The following is a 22740-nucleotide window of genomic DNA, read 5'->3' on the forward strand; positions in this document are numbered from 1 at the left end:
CCAATGGCCAGATGATGAGCACAGTCAGAATTGAAGCACAGATTTTCTGACTCTTTTTTTGCTGATTATATTTATTACACATGTCTTTGTTTAGGTTGAAAAAGTCTTTGCCTCATGACCAAGAAAGGACCTATGAAATGGGGGGTTTCTTTGTGAATCGATTTCTTCTCGGGCTTCTGCCAATCCTCTTCGTGGGTCAGTGGAATATCAAATATCACCGTGGGACAGCTGCGTAATTCTCCTTAGCATCACATGAGAGACCCACTAAGAATGATGATAAGCCATGATATTTAGTTCATCAGTAATAACAGTTTGGATTTAGGATACAGTTGCATTGTTTAACCAACATAATTTCAAGGAGTCACAGAAAAGCATAATTACCAACCTCTAATCTTTCAAACATCTCTCTGCAAGTTGGTCTGTGAGTGTGGACACAATCCCACTTCTTACTCTGTGCGAGAAGAGTGAGTCACGAAGGAAGAGGAAAAAGAGAAGGGTTAAGGGGTGAGAACGCATGCATTGGTGTATAAATCCTTATAAACAACTTAGATTTTCAGGCTTATTGACATCTTAATGTCTAATCACAGAGAAAGCTACTGCAATGGGATTTTGAAAGGAAGTAACACCAAATAACTAAATCAAAGAAAGGAAGGATTTGGAGAACTCCAGGGAAGATGCATCTGATTTGCAGGAGCAATATGTGTAAGGCTGGTTAATCCTGTAGACTCCAGGGTTCAGCATGCAAAGATGCACTGGCAAGGCTGGATCCTTGATTTCTCTATCTAACAGTTGTGTTAGCTAGGCAAGTGTCTCTGTCCTTCTGTCCTTCCTACTCAATAGTGTGATAGTAGTACAGATGCCACTTTGTATTATTTAACTTTCGACTTTAAAAAGTTTTCAAGTTGTAAAAAAAGTTTGACTTTGGCTCATACTAAGCACTTCTGGCATAGTCTCTGTGATCTTATGACTTCACAATACAAATAGGTCTACATAGCGATGGCTTACCCTCATAGTATCAAACTCAGAAGGTAAGACTTTAGCAGCTACAGAGTCTCATAAAGGCATTACTACAAGAGCGCTATGCATGCACAGGACAGATGGAGGCATTTGCCTTGGTCCAGGAGATGGGAAAGTCATCCCTGATGACCAGGAGTCAGGTAGAGCTGGAGTAAAGCACATGGAGGTGTGGAGAAGGGCCAGATGTCAAAAAGATTTTCACCGTTCCCTGATCCCTGGTGAAGAAGGAAGAAAGCAAGATAGGTAGCCTTTGCTTAGTGTAAACATTAGCGAGAAAGTGAAAAAGACTTAAGAATCCCTATCTAGTGTTTAACAGTTTTGCATGTTCATCTTTATCTGAATTGGTTTATTTCTTTGACATGGATCTCTTTTTAAAAACCTACTTGATGTTGTGAGTATCCCATCTCTGCTTGGAGTTTGTAAATTCTCAGACAGGAGAGCTCTTACCAGTCCACTTATGACTTCCTTGGCCATACAACATGAAGAATAAAGGTTTATGTATCAAAAATTCCAGATTTAAGAAAATGAAAGGTACTAAAAGATGGACATAAGAGACAAACATTACTTGCTTTTTATCATTTGTGAAAATTCAGAAGTTAGTGTCTTGGGCAGGTAGAGTGGAGTAGTTCATTAGAGCTTGGGAAAAGTAGACTAGAGGAACATGGGAAGATGGTGGCAAAGCAGCAGAAACACATGGTGAGGGAGGAGTTGCTTTCCTCGTAACCTTGGTTACAATAATCACTAAACATTTCAAATAGCTACAGCAGTGGGAAAGGTCCATTTGCATAATATGCACTACTGTTTAGGATGAGGGAAGTGCTTCTTCTGATTTGATCACAGTATACCCTCCTCTAGATTGTGTATCCATTAACATACTGAACTCTAAAAAATACAAAATTTACAACAAAATACAGCTACTTCCAGGAACCCTTATTTTTAAGGTGATAAAATGTTCCCTTTGTTCTTGAAGATCCATTGTATATCATAGAAGTTACAAAAATGTAATTAATTCTGTGATCTTGCAGTTATGAAAGTGAGTTCTAGAGAGTCACGTATGAAATATATTAGCAATGGGTGCTGAACCAACCAACCATGTCAGTGTGCAGCCAGTGGATAAGCATTGTAAGTATATCTTTCTCAATTCAAGGACAATGACAGATTCCTGGACCAGAGCCTCAGAGATTCCGTACAGTAAGCAGCACATTTCGCATTGAACTTCAAACCCAATTTAACAATAAAGATTTAACAAGCATTGCCAATAGTGTTCTTCCAAGGCATTAACCACATTAAATTATGTAGATATTTTAAAAAGGGTAGAGAAATATAAATAATTATTGTCTCAAGTGCACTATATATTAATGGATAAGAAGTATTATATTAAAATATTTACAAATAAAATGATAGATGGTTATGTTCAGTGAAAATGCGAGGTGTTAACATCACAAGTATATATAATTATGATTCTGGTTTATTTTAGAGTATGGGTTTAACCACATACTATGCAAATTAAGCTATTATATTCAGTGTTTATGTAATTGTGTAGTATTTCCTCTAAAATTATAGTGAAATAGCTATAATTAAATAAATGCTCTCTTCAACTACTGTAAAGTCTCATAATCCCTTTACCTCAGCATACAAAGACCTATTGTAGCATCCTAATGAAAGCTTGTGACAATGACACACATCCTCCATGGGCTGTTAAGCTAACTGACCATACATTGATCCATGAAGCTCCAATAGCTAGTGACATTGCCAATGTGTGAACCCACTATCATAAAGAACAGAATTGTCTCTTGCGTTACATTTTGACTTTTGATGTGACGCTCTCTCAGATAGTTCCAAACATGAAGAGAATTCTGAGTTATTTTTATAATCAAATGATCTATCTTCCATTTGCTCATACATTATACTGTTGAAGAAGCAGCTACATCTGGATTCATTTTCACACTATTTGATGTAAGTATTTTCAAAAGGAAAGCCAGTTGAATAAAATAATGAATCAACTTTGAGGCCAGCCTTATTACAAACAGCTGGCGTGCAAACATGTGCCAGTGGAGAAAGATTGTGCAGTTTGTCCAACTTACTTTCATTTTCTTTACAGATGCCTTCTCTTTCCTTTCTGGGAAAGAATGCTAGACCATTATTACTACTAAATTCAGAGCAAATGAACCTCACTCGTTTTTGCTAGGGTATTATCCTGAAACATCATACTTGAACACATTCAACACTAATTATCTCTAAATTCCCAACATCTGTAATGCCCCCACCCACTATGCTTCCTAAGGGGGCCTGCCCATCAGGGCTGTTTCCTTCCTTTCTGGATTATAAAGGTGAGGCATTACTTATTTTTTTTCTTTTGACTGTTACTTCAAGTGCAACTGGCTGTTAGTCTAGCCTTCTGTGACTACAGCTACAATGCTACTAGAGGCAGAGAGGACTTCAGAATGCATTTTGTCCATTTACCTTATTGATAGTTGAAGGATATAGACACATTCAGAGAAGGGAACCAGGGCAAGATCTGAAAGCATGCTACTTTCAGCAGAATGCTCCCATTTTTTTTAATGTGCACGGATTAACATTTACTTTTCCTCATGCATGGATTGGTTAAGGTAACTCTTCTTTAGTTCTCTACAAAGGACTTTATCCATTCAGGATCATTTCCCCTCCTTTCATTTGGATCACATCCATGTCTCTGTATATGTCCCACATTTTGCATGCATGCATTATGGGCAAGACCTGCGTTTTAATTTTTGTCTTCTTCTTTAAGCAAATTCTACCTGCTATAGAGCTGTGCTCATCTCTCCTGCGCCTCCTGAGTGCCATTCACTATATATTTCGGCACTTACTATTCTGGAATGTCATTGTTCTCCTGGTTACTGCTAAGAGGCAAAGACATATGTAACTATGTCTTCAGTGTCAAGGAAGCACCTTTAATCTGTTTGCTGGCATTGTGCATGGATTAATAGTCAGACATGAATATAGATAAGCATTCTTTTAAAAAATAACCTGTTTTGGGGTAAGTGTAAATGTGCCTGAATGTTTATGTTTTCATATGTGCATACATACATACAGAGTCAAGAAAACAACCTGGGGTGTCTCACTGAGACTTGGGAGTTTCCATGCCAGCTGACAAGCAAGTCCCAAGGATCGTCCTGTCTCCATATTAGCTCCCCAGACCCCATTGCTGGAACCACAAGCATAGGATAAGTTTTTATGAGGATGTTGGAGACTGAGTTTGGATCCCCTTGTGTGGAATCATAAGCATTTTACGGACTGAGAAAATCTCTGGCCCACTTTTCTTCTCCTTTCTTTCCTCTACGTTTGGCGTCTTAAACTCCATGCAATACAGAATAACGGGTAGCTATTGGACTTTTACATGAGGCTGCTGGGGGAGGTGGCCAGAGTGCTCCCGTTCACCCCTGAATGCAGTTATTTCAGGGTCTGCAACTGCAGACAAATCTGAAGTTTGGAAGGAGCTAATGGAGGACATTTTCATTCCCGGAAGCCACATGTTCAGCCATGTTGTGGCTTAGGTAGGAAGAGCAACTGGGAGAGGCCATGAGGGAACTACAAAGGATATGACCGCTTCTTGTGATTATCAGGTATCTAAGCCTCAGAGAAGCAGGTAGATGCCATTGGGAATCTTTTGTCCTCAGCTTGGCAAGGTTCGCTGTGCTGTCAGTGAGACTGCGTTGTGGTATAGCAGCTTACTTGCAATGGACACTCTTACAATGAAGATTTTTGGGGAATTAGAAAAAGCACAGAGGAGGCTATATATTTCTAAAACAAAATTGGAGGCTAATGTTATGATTTAGGCCTCCAAATTTCATTGAAGACTTGCTTCCAAGCTAGGGTGCTATTTGAGAAGTCTTGGAACCTTTAGAATTCAGGGCCTAACTTGAGGAAATGCATCATTGGGGACATACTGTGAAGCTTATCTGGTCCTCAGTGCTCCATGCTCTTTCTTTCCTTCTTTCATGAAACAAACAGCCTCCATCTTCACATCCTCCGAGTCTGCCTTGCATGGACTCAGAACCAATGGAGCTGAGGACTTGGGCCCAAAGTCTCTGAAGCCATGAGTCAAGATAAAAATCAGCCATCTCTTCAGTTGTTTCAGCAAGGTAATTTTGTCACATTAGTTGAAAAGTGACTATTCCAACCCAGAAGTTTCACTTTTATCTAAAAGTATTTAGAGGGAAAAAAAAAGAAGATTTGTTATATTTGATATATGTTAGGATAAAATTATTAGGTATTCCTTAGTCAATATTTATCACCAACGGTTTAATAATTAAAAGCCACTTCCAGAAAATCAAGTAAAGGTCAGTTAAGTAACATGGTCTGCTAAGAAAACCAGTCCTTTAACACAAGAGACAATTTTAAATCTCTCTCTCTCTCTCTCTCTCTCTCTCTCTCTCTCTCTCTCTCTCTCTCTCTCTCTCTCACCCCCCCCCCGTGTGTGTGTGTGTGTGTGTGTGTGTGTGTGTGTGTATTAAAGACTAATATTTGAGTCTGGACACAGTGAGTAATAATTTGGTGATAAATACTAGACTGGCTATGTGGGCTGACTGTCTACCACTAATGATTCAGAACAGAAGTGGGTACTTTGAATTTTTTAAGACTCTGGAACATTTGCATATATTTTGATCATGAAATATCATAATGATCATGCTCAAGTTCAACCTAAAGTCACATTCTACATGTATTCAATACTTGAATGTGTCTGTGTTTTTCTTTTTTTAAAAAATCTTATATAATAGTTCTATATTACACACTATTTCTTGTGTGCCAACAAACTGTCACATGAGATCATTTCTGAAGTTTCCCACTTGAAAGATACTAGTCCTTGAAAAGATTTGGACTTTATATAATTTCAGTCTTCAGACTTTCACATTGGGTATATTCATCTATATCCACCAAACACAAAAGCAAGAATTTTTAAATTTACTAATTGTACATGCACACAAATTTGTGTCGCTACATTTCTTTCCTACTGATAAAAGATTAATTCTCAGAAACTTCTACTTACAAAATGGAGAAGGAGTTGGGAATGGTGGCACATACCTGTAACCCAGCACTCAGGTGGCAGAGGAAAGTGGATCTCTGAGTACAAAGCCAGTCTGGAGATATTCAGAGAAACCTCATTTCAAAGAGAGAGAGAGAGAGAAAAAGACTCAGATGATATGGAATTAGGTACATTGAGAAGATCATTGTAGACATTTAGGATTTTAAAGTATTGTAAAATGATCTTCATTTTAAAAAACCAACATAACATTATATAGATCACCAGAAATGAAGAAATCATTTTTTGTCAAAGAAGCATTTTTGAGAGGGTATTGCAATTGTCGTTTCTGGTCCTTTATCCCAAAATGGCACTGGAACAGCAACTGGGTGTAGGGGAAGAGTGCTAGAGAGAATTAAGAGAAATGATTCTTGGTTTTTTTGTTTGTGTGTTTGTTTTGGGTTTTTTGTTTTTGTTTTTGTTTTCGAGACAGGGTCTCTCTGTGTAGCCTTGGCTGTCCTGGACTCTCATTGTAGACCAGGCTGGCTGTGAACTCACAGTGATCAGCCTGCCTCTGCCTCCTGAGTTTTTGGCCACTAGGCCCAGCTAAGAGAAATGATTCTTATCATGAGTGTAAGATAAACTATATATATCATCAAGGCAAGCCATTTAAACACACCAAACAATGACAGGATCAGCAATGAAAGAAGGTCCTCGAATGTAGAGCATCAGTGTCCTTCCTGCTCTCCAATTCTAGAACCCTCTTATGGTAACACGTTTTACAGTTAGGGTGTTGTGTACTGTATATCTTGTCATAATCCTTTTGTATATCCCAGGGTTCTCATGCCTCTTAAATAGAAACTAACGATTCTGTGTGTTGCCTGGGTCATCTTCAGGTTATTTGAGATTGAAATGTGTACACCGACATGAAGTCACACTATGTTTCAGGTGATGGTTTCAGTGACATTCCCAACAAATCTATAATATAGTCAAACATAACATCTTCTTATTAATATAAGCACAAACTCATGCCAATAGGCCACACAAACAAAAATGCTTACAATATTCCACTTCCTCACAAACCCGTGGTTCACGGTGAGACCTTGGTGTCTTTCTGACAGAAGGGAATTGCCGAAGCTCATGATTATTTCTTACTGTAAATTTCTTTTCCCATCAACTATCCACAGGTGTTTAGCATGAGGGAGTACTTAAAAAGTCCTTGGGGGTGGGGGAGTGAGAAGGCTCTTTTCTGGGAAAGTACCTGGAAATGGCATTAATGGCAGTTGGTGATCCTAGGACATAATGAAAAGATCAGTAACCAGCAGCGGCAATATATCACCATTTGATTGACTAAAACTAGAAGCTCTCCCGTGCTGGGGATATGACAGGGCTTTCCATGTTGTCATGTACAAGGGAGTGCAGAAGGAACTCTGTGCCTTTTGATGACATTTTTGGAAGAGCCATTAAAAGGGGACACACCTTTTCCTGAAGCTCCTTGTTTTAGTGTGCTAACAAGTAGTCACAAGGAGGCCATGCTGTGTGGCATCATGGTGGTCCTCTCAGCAAGGCTTACCTGGGGTGCATAGCCCCAACTCTACATCAACTTCTCCCACATGCCTTGTCTTTCCAACTGGAATGATTCTTGGTCCTTTGCCCTTGATATTTAAGAGTCATTTTCCTGTTAAAATGAAATACTGAACCTTATAATCCAGCCATATATCTGCCTTTCAAAATATTTGAGCAACGAAATGGTATTAAAATTGCATTGGCAAGTGTGGGTTCTAATGATTTTTTTACCTACTGAGAGCTATTCATGTGAATGTTGTCTTTATCATCTCAGATGTTTATGGAAAGAGAATATGATTACTGGCCAAAATCTACATTATGTCATCTACTCTATTACAAAAACACATACCATACAGACGTAAGCTACAGGCTGTGGTTAGCTAATTATGTTTAATGCAAATACACGTACATGCACAACTCATTTTAAAGGGATTAATTCTAAGTGTTCCCTTTTCATGACACAGGTTTGGAACACCTCATTATGGCAGTACATGGAACCACTGAATGGTTTCATTTCTTCTTAGAAACCATTTGGAATGCTGTGTGCGAAGGTAATAGTTGAGAGAAATTCCACTGACTATGTCACATACTGTGAAACAACCTGCCAAAAATGCTAATCTATATTTTAAATAAATGTGGCCGAATACTAGTTGTTGCCAAAATGCTTTTATTTCAAACATGGCATTACAAAGTATTTAAAAACCACTCATTATACTGGTAAACGTAACCAGCAAAGCATAACATTAACCTGGCAACAGATAATTTAGATGAAAATCTATGGATAAAAGACTGTTCCATTTGGGGGCAGCTTTTTGTTTTTTTGTTTTTGAAATCCATCGTGTTGGATGGAGGAAACATTCATGTTATTTGCTCCAACTCTTGTTTACTGTCACACTTTTTATTGTCTGCTCAGTCTGGTTTTTCCACTTCTCCTTCTGTACTATAGCCTTCTCCGTAGATGCAGCATAAATCCAGGGGCAAATTTGCATTTCCCAGTGTCCCTTGTATTCTAAGTAGGCATGTGATAATTCCATCTAGTGAGTAGGAATTCCCAAAAAAAGACTTGATGTCATTTGCGAATTAACCTTTCCACTCAAAAATTCTAGGTGGAAAGAATTCACTCTCTAACTGTAAATGAATTGCTATGCAATGAAACACTACAATGGCCATTGAGTAGGAAGTCAAGAAGGGCCTACATTACTATAGAAATTACAGGATCACTCGTATCAGTGATCCCAAGGCCACTCTGCAGATTGGCTTTATACAAACAGAACTATTAATTGAGTCTCTCTAATTTGGACATTTCATAAAAGGAAGTCAGAATGCATTTTTAAAGGATAATATCATTATGGGTATAGACCGGAGCTATTGTTTGCTAGAGATTAAAGTAAATTAAAATTGTCTTTTAACATTTTTGAAAAACATATGTACAAGTGATTGAAACCTAAAAAAATAAAAACAAAAACAAACAAACAAACAAACAAAAAACCCTTCATCCCACATACTCCTGACCCCAAATAGAAGACTATTACAAGGATTTCTACTAGAATTCAGTTTTAATATGGAACTAATTGAATAGAAAACATATGACTTATCACATTCAGCTCATGATCTCATTACAAAAGCCTAGAAGTTTAATGGAAAAATATATCAATGTTATGTCCACGCATGCATTTAATTCAAACATGCTTTGTTCAGATTCTCCTTTGAGAAATCACAAAATATTATAAATGGAGGAAAAGCCTTTGTTCCACATGGACATGATCATTGTGTGTTATACAGCTTACCTCAAGATTAAAATATGTATGAACCAAGGCTACAAACTGAATGCATTTTTAATATTTCCATCTAATTTAATAACTTTTATTTATATGTGCTCTGTAGTTCATAGTCTCCGTATGGATTATGTATTATATTCTTTTGCCCTTTCTGTGTGATTTTCTATAACAGATAGGATTGTGCTTATTTTATATTTCATTGATAAAACTGTTGAATTATTTAAAATATCACCATAAACTTGAGCACTGAAACCAGGTGGGTATGATGACTATTGACTATGAGTGAGCAAAAGATATATATGATTATGGCTGTGAGAGTCAGAAAGCATTTCTGAGATGTGCCAAGGTGGCCTTATCAAGTTATTTGAAATTTATAGGGACTAAGTTAAGATAATATTAGTACCATAAGCTGATCAAAATGTGGTTTTTAGAAAAGCATTCTATCATGTTTTGGTACACCCATCTTCTCAACTATATCAAACATACATTTCTTTCCCCTTCATTATTTTTTTAGCTTAGGCATAGAGAAGATGTCAAAATAAAAACTGTCTCTGTGGAAATCACCTGGAGACTCACCATCAATTCTTAATCAAGGGTCTGCAAAAGTTACTTTATTTCTTGATACTTTGCCACTTTTAAGGAAAATGTACTTCTAGTTTGAGAAAGGTATTCGCAGATGCTAACAAAGTAAAAAGTGGGTTTTCCAAACAATAATTATGTCTCGGTGTTGCAAAATTCTCTTATCTATCTGCCTCACTGGGTCTCTCTTAGGAAGACCAAAGATTCAAAGCTGTGATGCAAAACTACACTAAAATAGAATAAAGAAGGTTTTTAACAAAATCAAGAGCTTTTGAAAAAAAATAACTACAAACTTGCTGACAGTGCTATCATTTTCTGCAGATGACAAGCATCTATAGGTCTTGGGATTACTCTTGCAAATTACTGTTGCTAAGTGCTTCAGAAAAACCCGTTTTATTGGAGAGCTCAGTGCTAGCCAAAAAAAAAAAAAAAATCTAATCCTCTGAAGTTGCCTGAGACTAAAGGAAGAGTTATTTATTTCTCATAGGGAAATAAGATTTATCAAGAGTTACTCTATGAACTCAGGAACTACGGCACAGAGCTCTGTATCTTGTAATAGATTGACGTACACCGCTAACTGGCTGAGATTCATAAAATTCTGTCAGAAATTTAGAATTATATGAAATTTAATTATGTACACTGGACCCTTCACACACAAAAAATGTAAAACTAATACAATTAGCAAAATCTACTGTTGACTTACCAGTTTGAACAAAGAGAAGCAAAGTGTTAGAAGTACTAAAACAGATAAAAAAAGGAAAGGGAGTGCTATTCTAACGAGGTCAGCTCCCAGATGGGGCTGGGCCAGACTCTCCTGCTTTCAAGTGTGTGTGTGTGTATATAATGTAGTGTGTGTGTGTATATATATATATATATATATATATATATATATATATATATATATACATAGTGTAATGTGAATGTGAATGAAGTACAACATGAACAAAAACGAGCAAGGCATATCAGAACGTGATGGAATTTGGAGATGACTCAAGGATTAGGAGCCACTTGTTCTAGCAGAGGAGCCAGCAGATCCCCAGCACACACATATTGATTCAAAACAATTTTTTACTTCAGGTACACGGGATCCCATGCTCTCCTATGACATCTGCAGGCACTGAGCACACACTTGACACATATACATGCAGGCAACACACATACACACACACACACATTCAAAGGATACATCTAATTTCAAAAATTAAATAAATCATCACCTGGGGCCTAGCCAGCAAAGGTGAACAGCATGCTATTCCCCCAGGCTCCATCATTTGTCCACAGCTCTGCCTGCCCTCCTGAGAAGGCCTGTGGAGGTCCCAGGAACATTCAGGTCTACCTGGGGCACAGCCAGCAGAGGTGAGAACCATGCTCATTCTGAGTGCCTTTTTTAGGCACAAGGCTCTTCCTGCCTTCCCAAGGGATCCTGATGGCATCAGGAGCATCCAGAAAACACCAGGGATAACCAGATGGCTAAAGACCAGGCTAAGAACACAATCAATAAGAGCCAAGGTAATATGGCACCGACAGAGGCTGGCTGTTCTATTTTAGCAAGCCCTGAATATCCTAAAACAGCCGAAGAACAAGATGACCTTAAATCCAATCTTATAAAGATGGTAGAGGCCTTTAAAGAGGAAATGAATAAATCTCTTAAAGAAATACAAGAAAATACAATTAAACAGGTGAAGGAATTGAACAAAACTTTTCCACACCTCAAAATGGAAATGAAAGAGGTGAAGAAAACACAAACTAAGGGTATCTTGAAAATGGAAAACCTAGGGAAGAGAACAGGAACTACAAGCATTGGCAACAGAACACAAGATGAGGAAGGAGTAATCAGGCTTAGAAGATACAAGAGAATAAATTGATACATCATTCAAAGAAAATATTAAACCTAAAAAGATCTTGACACAAAATATCCAGGAAATCTGGTACACTATGAAAAGACCAAATCTAGGAATAATAGGACCAGAAGGAGAAGACTTTTCCCAGTTCCAAGGCCCAGAAAATATTTTCAAAAAATCATAGAAGAAATTTCTCCAAACTAAAGAAGAGAGAGACAGAGACAAAGACAGAAACATAGAGACAGACAGAGAGAGGCTTATAAGCATACAAGAAGCATACTTATCACTAAATAGTTTGGACAAGAAAAGAAAATTCTCTTTCCTCATAATAATCAAAACACTAAATATACAGAACATAGAAAGAATATTAAAAGCTGTTAGGGGAAAAAGGCCAAGCAACATATAAAGGCAGACCTATCAGAATTACACCTGGCTTCTCAACAAAAACTTAAAAGCTGGAAGTGCCTGGGTAGATGTCTAATAGACTCAAAGAAACGACAGATATAGCCCAGATTACTATACTAAGCAAAGCAAGATATTACAAGACAAAACCAAATTCATACAATATCTATGCACAAATCTAGCCCTACTGAAGATACACGAAGGAAAACTCCAAAGCAAGGAGATTAACTACATCCCCCAAACCCCATGGGAAATAAATACCAGCACACCAGGAAACCAAAACCAGAAAAAGGGAAACACACACACACACACACACACACACACACACACACACACACACATAAACCAACTAAAATAACATCAAAATAACAGGAATTAACAATCATTGGTCATTAATCTCTCAATATCAATGGGCTAAATTCCCTCAATGAAAAGACACAGGGACAGAGAACCACCCATAAAACCTTCTAACCTATCTTTTTCCTGCTTACAAGAAATGTAGGAATAAATATGAAGCAGAGATTGAGGGAATGGCAAACCACTAACTGGATCAGCTTAAGAACTACCGCTCAAGAAAGAGTTAACCCCTGACACTATTTTTTTAAATATTTTTATTTAATTTTAACTTATGTGCATTGGTGTGAGGGTATCAGATCTTGGAGTTACAGACAGTTGTGAGCTGCCATGTGGGTGCTGGGAATTGAACCCGGGTCCTTTGGAAGAGCAGACAGTGCTCTTAACCACTGAGCTGACATTATTAATGACACTCAGCTATGCTTGCAGACAGGAGCCTAGCATAACTGTCTCCTGAGAGACTCCATCCAGCAGCTGATGGAAACAGATGTAGAGACCCAAAGCAAACCAATAGGCCAAGATGTCGAGTCTTGTGGAAGAATGGGAAGAAGGATTTAGGAAGCTAGAGGGGTCAAGGACACTAAAAGACTCAGGCTAGCAGAATGGATGCAAAAGCAGGATCCATCATTATACTGCATACATGAAACACATCTCAGCAACAAAGACATTAACTTAGGGTAAAGGGCTGTATAAAGGTTTCCAAGTAAATGGACCCAAAAAGCACACTAGAGTAGACAATCTAATATCTAATAAAAACATACATTCAATTAAAATTATTCAAAAGATATGGGAGAAGACACTTCATACTCATAAAATGAAAAAATTTACTAAGGTGATGTTTTATTTCTGAACATCTATGCTCCAAATGCAAGGACAATCACACTTTTAAAAGCCATATTAATAAACCTTAAATCACACATTGAACTCCACACATTAATAGTGGGAGAATTCAACACTCCACTCCCACCAATGGACAAGTCAAGGCAGAAACTAAACAGAGAAATAGTGAAACTTACATACATTGTGAATCAAATAGTCCTAAGAGATATCTACAGAACATTTCACCCAAACACAAAAGAATATACCTTTTTCTTAGAAACATATGGAACCTTCTCCAAAATTGACCATGTACTTGGTCATAAAGCAAGACTCAACAGGTACAAGAAGGTTGAAATAACCCCTTGTATCTTATCAGACCACCGTAGATAAAAGCTGGAACTCAACAACAGCCGATCTAACAGAAAGCCTACAAACCCACAGAAAATGAACAACACTCTACTCCATGACCACAGTGTTAGGGATAAAATAAAGAAAGAAATTAAAGACTTTCTAGAAATCAATGAAAATGAAGGCACAACATAACCAAATTTATGAGATACAATGAATGCAGAGCTAAGAGGAAAGTTCATAAAGAAATTGAAGAGATCTCATACTAGCAACTTCACAGCATGCATGAAAGCTCTAGAACAGAAAGAAGCAAAAGCACCAAAGAGAAGTAAATGGTAGAATATAAACTCAGAGCTAAAATCAATCACTTAGAAACAAAGGGAACAATACAAAAAAAAAAAAAAACCCAACAAACTAAAGCTGGTTCTTTGAGAAAATCAACAAGATAGACAAACTCTTAGGTAAACTAATTAATGTGCAGAGAGACAATATCCAAATTAACACAAGGAGAAACTAAAAGGATGAAATAACAACAAACACCAAGGAAATCAAAAGGATCATTAAGTCTTACTTCAAAAGCTTGTACTCCACAAAATTGAGGAATGTAATTGAAATTCATGCTTTCTTGTTAGGTTCCACTTACCAATGTTAAATCAAGATCAGGTAAACAGTTTAAATAATCCTATGATCCCGAAGGAAATAGAATCAGTCATTAAATGTCTCATACAAACCAACCAACAAACAAAGGTTGAGGGCTAGGGATAGATGGTTTTAGCTCAGAATTGAACTGGACTTTCAAAGAAGAGCTAATACCAATACTATTCAAACTATTCCACAATATAGAAACAGAACAACACTGAACTCATTCTATGAGGCTAAAATCACCTTGATACCTAAATCATACAAAGACTCAACAAAGAAAGAGAATTTCAGACCAATTTCCATTATGAAAATTGATAGAAAAATGCTCAATAAAATAAAAGCAAACTGAATCTAAGAACACCTCAAACATATCATCCACCATGATCAAGTAGGCTTCATCCCAGGGATATAGAGATGGCTCAATGTATGAAAATTCACCAGAGTAATCTACCATAAAAACAAACTGAAAGAAGAGAAAAACACAAACATCTCATTGAATACTGAAAAAGCCTTTGATGGAATTCAATACTCCTTCATGTCAAGAGTTTTGGAGAGATCAGGAATGTGAGGAACATACCTAAACACAATAAAGACAATGCACAGCAAGCCAACAGTCAACCTCAAATTAAGTGGAGAGAAACTTAAAGTAATTTCACCAAAATCAGAAACAAGAAAAAGCTGTCTATTCTCTCTGTCTTTTCAATATAGTACTTGAATTATTAGCTAGACAAATAAAGCAACTAAAGGAGATCAAGGGGGGTACAAATTAGAAAGGAAGAAGACAAAGTATTGTTATTCACAGATGATATGATAATATACATAAGTGGCCTCCAAAATTCTACAAAAGAATCCCTTCTTCTTCAGCAAAGTTGCAAGATACAAAATTAATCAATAAAAGAAAATCAGTATCCCTCCTTTATTCAAAAGATAAATTGGCTGAGAAGAAATCCAGAAAACAACACTTTTCACAATAGTCACAAATAAAATAAAATATCTTGGTTTAACTCTAACCAAGAAAGTGACAGATCTGTGTGCCAAGAGCTTCATGTCTCTGAAGAAAGAAGGTATCAGAAGATGGAAAGATCTCACATGCTCATGGATCAGTGAGATTAATATAGGAAAAATGGCCATCTTACCAAAAGCCATCTACAGATTCCATATGATTCCCAACAAAATTCCAACACAATACATTACAGAACTTGAAAAAGCAACCATCAACTTCATATGGAAAAAGAAAAGTCCCCAGATGTCTAAAACAGTCCTGTACAATAAAAGAACTTCTGGAAGTGTCACTATTCCTTATTTCAGGCTGTACTACTGAAAAATGATGATGATGATGATGATGATGATGATGATGATGATGATGATGATGATGATAACTCCATGGTATTGTCATAAAAACAGACATATTGATAAATGGAATACAATTGAAGACCCAGAAATAAACCCACACACCAAGTATACTTGATTTATATATTAAAAAACCAAACTATAAAAATGGAAAAAAGAAAATATCTTCAACAAATTGTGATGGTATATTTGCATGTAGAAGAATGCACATAGATCCATATTTATCACCCTGTACAAACTCAAGTTCAAGTGGATCAAAGGACTTACATAAAAGTAGATACATTAAATTTAATAGAACAGAAAGTGGGAAACAGTCATGAAGGCATTCATACAGGAAAGAACTTCCTGAACAGAACACCAATAACTCAAGGACTAAGATAAAAAAATCAATAATTTATACCTTACAAAACTGACAACCTTCTGTAAGGCAAAGGACACCATCAATAAGACAAAACAACAGCCTACAAAATGGGAAAAGATCTTCACTAACCTTAAATTCCACAGAGGTCTGATATGCAAAATATATGATGAACTCAAGAAAGTAATTATCAACAAACAAAATAACCCAATTAAAAAGTAAGGTACAGAGCTAAACAGAGATTTCTCAACAGAGGAATCTCAAATGGCCATGAAACACTTAAAGAAATCTTCAACATCATTAATCATCAGGGATTGATTTACATTCAGAATTTTAGACTCGCCAAGATAGGAAAGATATTTTCCTCAAGATTGCCAAATACAAATAGCTAAAACACTATGAATGTAACATTTGTATAGTTCCTGAGTGTTTTGTGATTCATTTTGCTGAATATAGTTTATTTTATTTATGTGTAATAATATAAATGTATATGTAAAAAAGAAATATAATTTTAAAATCTGGAAAAAATAAATGCAAATCAAAACAACTCTGAGATTTCAAACTACAACTGTCAGAATGGCTAAGATAAAATACTTAAGTGACAGCACATTCTGGAGAGGATGTGGAGAAAAGGGAACACTCCCCCATTGCTGGTAAGAGTACAAATTTGTGCAACCACTCTGGAAATCAATTTGGCAGTTTCTCAGGTAAGTAGAAACATTTGTACCTTAAGACCCAACTATACCCACTCCTGGACATTAACCCAAAAAATTATCCATTATACAACAAGGACATTTGCTCAAATATGTTCATAGCAGCTTCATTTGTAATATTCAGAATCTAGAAACAACCTAGATATACCTCAACCAAAAAACATAGAGAAACTGTGATATCGGGCTGGAGAGATGGCTTAGTGTTTAAGAGCACTACCTGACCTTCCATAGGACCTGGGTTTAATTTCCAGCACCCACACAGCAACTCACAACTGTCTGTGACTCCAAGGTCTGCCACCCTCACATCAAATGCACATAAATTAAAATTAAATAAAATATTTGAAAAAGAAACTGTGGTATATTTCCACAATGGAATACTACTCAGCTATTAAAAACAAGGACATAATGAAATTTGCAGGCAAATGGATGAAATGATCATCCTGAACAAGGTAACCCAGATCCAGGAACACACACATAGTACATAATTACTAAATAAGTGATTATTAGCCATAAGGTACAGAATAACCATAATAATCCACTGACTTAAAGAAGCTAAGTAACAAGGAATGTCCAAGGGAAAGTACTTGAATCTCACACAGAAAGGGAAATAAAATAGATATTAGAGGTGGATGGAGAGAGGAAACTGTGTAGGAGAGGAGGTGGGGAGTGGAACAGGAGGGATTAAATGTGAAGAGGACAGAGGGAGAATGGAAATCTGTGAGTGTTGGGGTGGGGGAGACATCTCTGGGAGAAGACACACCTAGGACAAGGGAAACTCCCTAGGTATCTATGAAGGTGACCCTAGCTAACATTCCTAACAACAGAGGATATGGAACCTGAAATGGCCACCTCCTGTTACCAGACAAGACTTTCAATACAGAGATGGGAACACTAACCCAGTTACAAAGGCTTTGAACCAAAATTTGTCCTGCCCATAAAGATGAAGCAGAAATTTAGGGAATGGTCACTAGTGACTGTCCCAAGTTGAGATTCAGACCATGAGAGAAAGTCAACACTGACACCATAAATTACATTCTGCTACACTTGCAGTTAGAAGCCTAGCATAACTGTCCTCTGAGAGGCTTCACCCAGCAGCTGATGGGGATAGATGCAGAGACCCACAGGTAAACATTTGGCGGAGCTTGGGGAATCCTGTGGAAGAAAGAAAGGAAGGATTGAAGGAGCCAGAGAGGTCAAGGATACCACAAGAAAACCTACAGAATCAACTAACCTGGGCTCATAGAGGCTCGTAGAGACTGAACCACCATGCATGGCTTGGACCTAGTCCCTCTACACATATGTAACAGATTGGCATCTTGATTTTTATCTGGGTCCCCCTAACAACTGGAGCAGGGGTTGTCTGTGACTCTGTTGCCTGCCTTTGGATCCCTTCCCCCTAACTGGGCTACTTAGAGTAGTCTCAATAATAGATGTACCTAAACCTGCTACAGAAGCTTTTCGGTTTCATATGGTTTCATTTATTGATGGTTGATCATAGGGCCTGGGCTCTTAGGGTTCTATTCAGGAAGGTTGTCTCTTGTGTTGATGATCTCAAGGTTCTTCCCAACTTTTTCTTCTAACAGATTTAATGTGTCTGGTTTTATATTGAGGTCTTTAATCCATTTGGACTTCAGTTTTGTGCAGAGTGGTAGATATGGATCTATTTTCATTTTTCTACATGTAGCTATCCAGTTGAGCCACATCATTTGTTGAAGATGTTATCTTTTTTTCCCCCCTTGTATAGATTTGGCTTCTTTGTAAAAAAAACAAGTGTCCATAGGTATGGGAGCTTATTTCTGGGTCTTTTATTTGGTTCCAGTGATCAACCTGCCTATTTCTATGCCAGTACCATGCTGTTTTTATTACTGTTGCTCTATAGTACACCTTGAAATATGAGATGCAGATTCCTCCAGAAGATCTTTTATTATACAGGATCATTTTAGCCATTCTGTGTTTTCTGTGTTTTCTGTGACCTTCTTTCAAGGTCAGTAAAGAATTGTGTGGCTATTTTGATAGGAATTGCATTAAATCTGTAGATTGCTTTTGTTAAGATGGCCATTTTTACTATGTTGATTCTCCCAATCCATGAGCATAGGAGATCTTTCAATTTTCTGAAATCTCCTTCACGTTCTTTCTGCAGAGATTTGAAGGTTTTTCATACAAATCTTTCACTTTCTTGGTTAAAGTCACACTGAGATACTTTATATTATTTGTGGCTATTGTAAAGAGTGTTTTTCCCTAACTTGTTTCTCAGCCTGTTTGTCACTTGTACACAGGATGGCTACTGATATTCTTGAGTTGATTTTGTATCCAGCCACTTTGCTAAAGGTGTTTATCAGCTGTAGGAGTTCCTTGACAGAATTTTTGGGGTCACCTTTGTAAGATACTATATCATCTGCAAATAATGATAGTTTGATTTCTTCTTTTTCTGATTTGTATACCCTTGATCTCCTTTAGTTGTCTTATTGTTCTAGATAGGACTTCTAGTACCATATTGAAGAGATACAGAGAGAGCAGACAGCCTTATCTTGTCCCTGATTTCAGTAGAATTGATTTATGTTTCTCTCCATTACGTTTTATGTTGGCTATAGGCTTGCTGTATATTGCCTTTATTATGTTGAGGTATATGCCTTGCATCTCTGCTGTCCTCAGTACTTTTAAAATGAATGGGTGTTGAATTTTGTTGAATGCTTTTTCAGCATTTAAGGAGATGATCATGTGGCTTTTTTCTTTCAGTTTGTTGATATGATGAATTACATTGACAGATTTCTGTATATTGAACCACCCCTGCATGCCTGGGGTGAAACTTGTTTCTTAGGACCATTTGCTTTGAGTACAGTTTTCTAACCCTTTACTCTGAGGTAATGTTTATCTTTATTGCTGAGGTGTGGTTCTTGTCTGCAGCAGAATGATAGATCCTTTTTTTTTTTTTTTAATGAATTCTGTCAGTCTGTGTCTTTTTTACTGGGGAGTTGGGACCATTGATGTTAAGAAACATTAGTGACCAGTGTTTATTAATTCCTTTTGTTTTGATGTTGGTGGTAGAATGTGTGTTTCTGTGTTTTGGATTTGTGCATGTGGAATTATTTATTTCCTGTGTTTTCCTGGGTGTAGTTAGCATTCTTGGGTTGGAGTTTTCCTTCTAGTACCTTTTCTAGGGCTGGGTTTTTGGTTAGATACTGATTAATTTTGGTTTTGTCATGGAATATCTTGTTTTCTCCATCTATGGTGATTGAAAATTTTGCTGGGTATCGTAGTCTGTGTTGGTATCTATGGTCTCTTAATGTTTTCATGACTTCCATCCAGGCCCTTCTGGCTTTTATAGTCTCTGTTGAGAAGTCAGGTGTAGTTCTGATGGGTTTGCCTTTATTTGTGACTTGATCTTTTCCTCTTGTAGCTTTTAATATTCTTTCTTTGCTTTGTACATTTAATGTTTTGATTATTATGTGCCAGGAGGATTTTCTTTTCTGGTCGAATCTATTTGGAGTTCTGTAGGCTTCTTGTATGTTAACGGGCATTTCTTTCTTTAGGTTGGGCAAGTTTTCTTCTATGATTTTTTAAAAAATATTTTCTGGGCATTGGAGCTTAGAGTCTTCTTCTATTCCTATCATTCCTAGATTTGGTGTTTTTATAATGTCCCAGATTTCTTGGGTGTTTCGTGTCAGGAACTTTTTAATTTTAACATTTTCTTTGACTGATATATCAATAATTTTGATCGTATCTTCTACACTTGAGATTCTCTCTTCCATCCCTTGTATTCGGTTGGTGTGGCTTGTATCAGTAATTCCTATTCTTTTTCCTATGTTTTCCAACTCTAAGATTACCTCAGATTGTGGGTTTTTGTTGTTGTTGTTGTTTGTTTTATTTTTGTTTTGTTTTGTTTTGTTCTTTTGCTTCTAATTCCCTCTTTAGGTCTTGAATACCCTTATTCATTTCTTTATCTCATTTAATTAATTTTCCTGTAATTCTTCATAGGATTTATACAATTCCTTCATCTCTTTGGTTGTATTTTCCTGTAGTTCTTTATAGGATTTATTCAATTTCTTCATCAGTTTTGATGTATTTTCCTGTAATTCTTTATAGGATATATTCAATTCCTTCATCTCTTTGATGTCTTCAGATATGGTTTCCTGTAGTTCTTTATAGGATTTACTCAATTCCTTCATCTGATTGAGTGTATTTTCCTTATTTCTTTGAGTGATTTATTTTCCTCTTCCAAAGCTTCTATCATTTTCATCACCTCAGATTTAAAGTTTTCTCCTTGCATTTTGTGGGTGTTCATATCTCCAGGCCTTGCTGTGTTAGGGTCACTGGTTTCCTGTGTGATTATAAGGCTCTCAGTTTTGTTGCTAGTCTTCTTGTCCTGTCCTCTAGTCATCTGGTTGTCCCTGGTGTTAGCAGGCCTAGGGATTCCAACCAATGAGGTCACTATCTGTGTCCCTGGTTTCCCTGGCAGATTGGGAACAAGTAAAGAGAACTCCAAGCCAAAGGTTGTTCGCTAGGGCCCCTCAGAAGCCTCCTTAGAATGTTGGACAGTGGGTGTTAGAGCCTGCACCCAGCTCAGCTCAGCTGGGTTCCCTGACTGTATTCCAGTTGGTTTAGGGGAGGAGTGAGCTGATATATTTCTAAGCCCAAAGTATCTCAGGAACCCTACAGTCCTTTTCGAGATGGCAGGACTCTATGGTTGTGTTACAGATGGTTCTCTGTGCTCCATTTGGGCAAAGCCAACCAAGGGAGATTAGAGCTCCAAGCTTCTCATGAGACAACAGCTAATGTGGGGTGTGGCCTGCACAAGTCTCTGCTCTGTGACCTAGGTGGATCTCGCCAATAGGCTATAGGTGGGCTGGGTGAGATCAGGGACAGAAGCTGCTAGCAGGATTGCAGCTAATGAGCAATGTGGCCCAAGTAGGTCTCAGCTCAGTGGGCTTGCCTTGTGTCTTAGCTATAGCTGAGTGGTATGCTTCAGGCAGGTGTACATATACACACCAAGGCCTGAAGTTGCTTGTAGGACAGCGGCTAATGCAGACTGTGGCTGGAGCTTGGATTCATTTCTGATGGCCACAATGTATGTTCCCAGCTAGTAAGCAGTTGGAGGTGCTGTATGAGATCGAGTCCCCAAGCTGCTCAGAAGTTCCCCAGGCCACTTGGATCATAGGGACATATTTATTTGCTCTGTGGCCCAGCCAGTCTAGGCCAGCAAGCAGCTGTGGGGTTGAGATAGCTCAGGGCTCAAAAGTACTTGGTTGCCCCGCACGCTCTTCTTGGGAGGCAACTAATGTGAATTGTGTCCTGGGTAAGGGCTCTGCCTGTTTGCTCCCTATCCCAGATCTGGCAAGCATCAGAGGTGTGTGTGTGTGTGTGTGTGTGTGTGTGTGTGTGTGTGTGAGAGAGAGAGAGAGAGAGAGAGAGAGAGAGAGAGAGAGAGAGAGAGAGAGAGAGAGAGAGAGCTGCAAGTATATACCACAGTTTTTCTGCCTGGGATCCGGCAAGCAGTAGCCAGCAGTGAGGGCCCTAAGTTGCAGGGATTTCCCACAGTCCTTCCCAAGATAGCTGCTAATGTGGACAGTCTCGAACGGCTTTTTCTGTGGGTTAGCTAGGTAGCCAGGGGTCTGACTCACCCGAGCGGCACAGAATTTGCATCTTTCTCCCCTAAGAATCAGCAGCACTGGTGTTTTGTAGTTCTCAGTTTGGCCTTTAGGTCACTGTGCAGTACTGGATTTCCTGCTAATCAGATGCAGTGGGAGATCGATGCTGCCATTTGGAATCCTCCTATTTTCTTTTTTCTTTCTCTCTCTCTCTCTCTCTCTCTCTCTCTCTCTCTCTCTCTCTCTTTCTTTCTTTCTTTTTTTTGTGAGTGTGTGTGTTTGATGTTTTAATGTGTTTGCAAGTTTTTAAGTACTAAAGTTTAAAAAATGAAAATAAAAGTATGATTTGGCAAAATTCATAGTAAATTTCTGTTTGATAGCAAAGACAT

At 37.7% G+C, this 22740-nt stretch overlaps 1 long non-coding RNA gene across 1 annotated transcript; it reads right to left on the reverse strand.

The window, feature by feature from the left end:
- Positions 1-90: 90 nt before the first annotated feature.
- On the reverse strand, positions 91-22529 carry LOC311598167. Its single transcript, XR_014779503.1, has 5 exons — positions 22385-22529; positions 7590-7694; positions 4944-5196; positions 386-451; positions 91-264 (listed from the first exon to the last, which is right to left on the reverse strand). It is a non-coding gene; the product is annotated as an uncharacterized lncRNA (long non-coding RNA).
- Positions 22530-22740: the final 211 nt, after the last annotated feature.

Source organism: Acomys minous, assembly GCF_964271855.1.
Source record: "Acomys minous genome assembly, chromosome: 1".
Taxonomy (NCBI): domain Eukaryota; kingdom Metazoa; phylum Chordata; class Mammalia; order Rodentia; family Muridae; genus Acomys; species Acomys minous.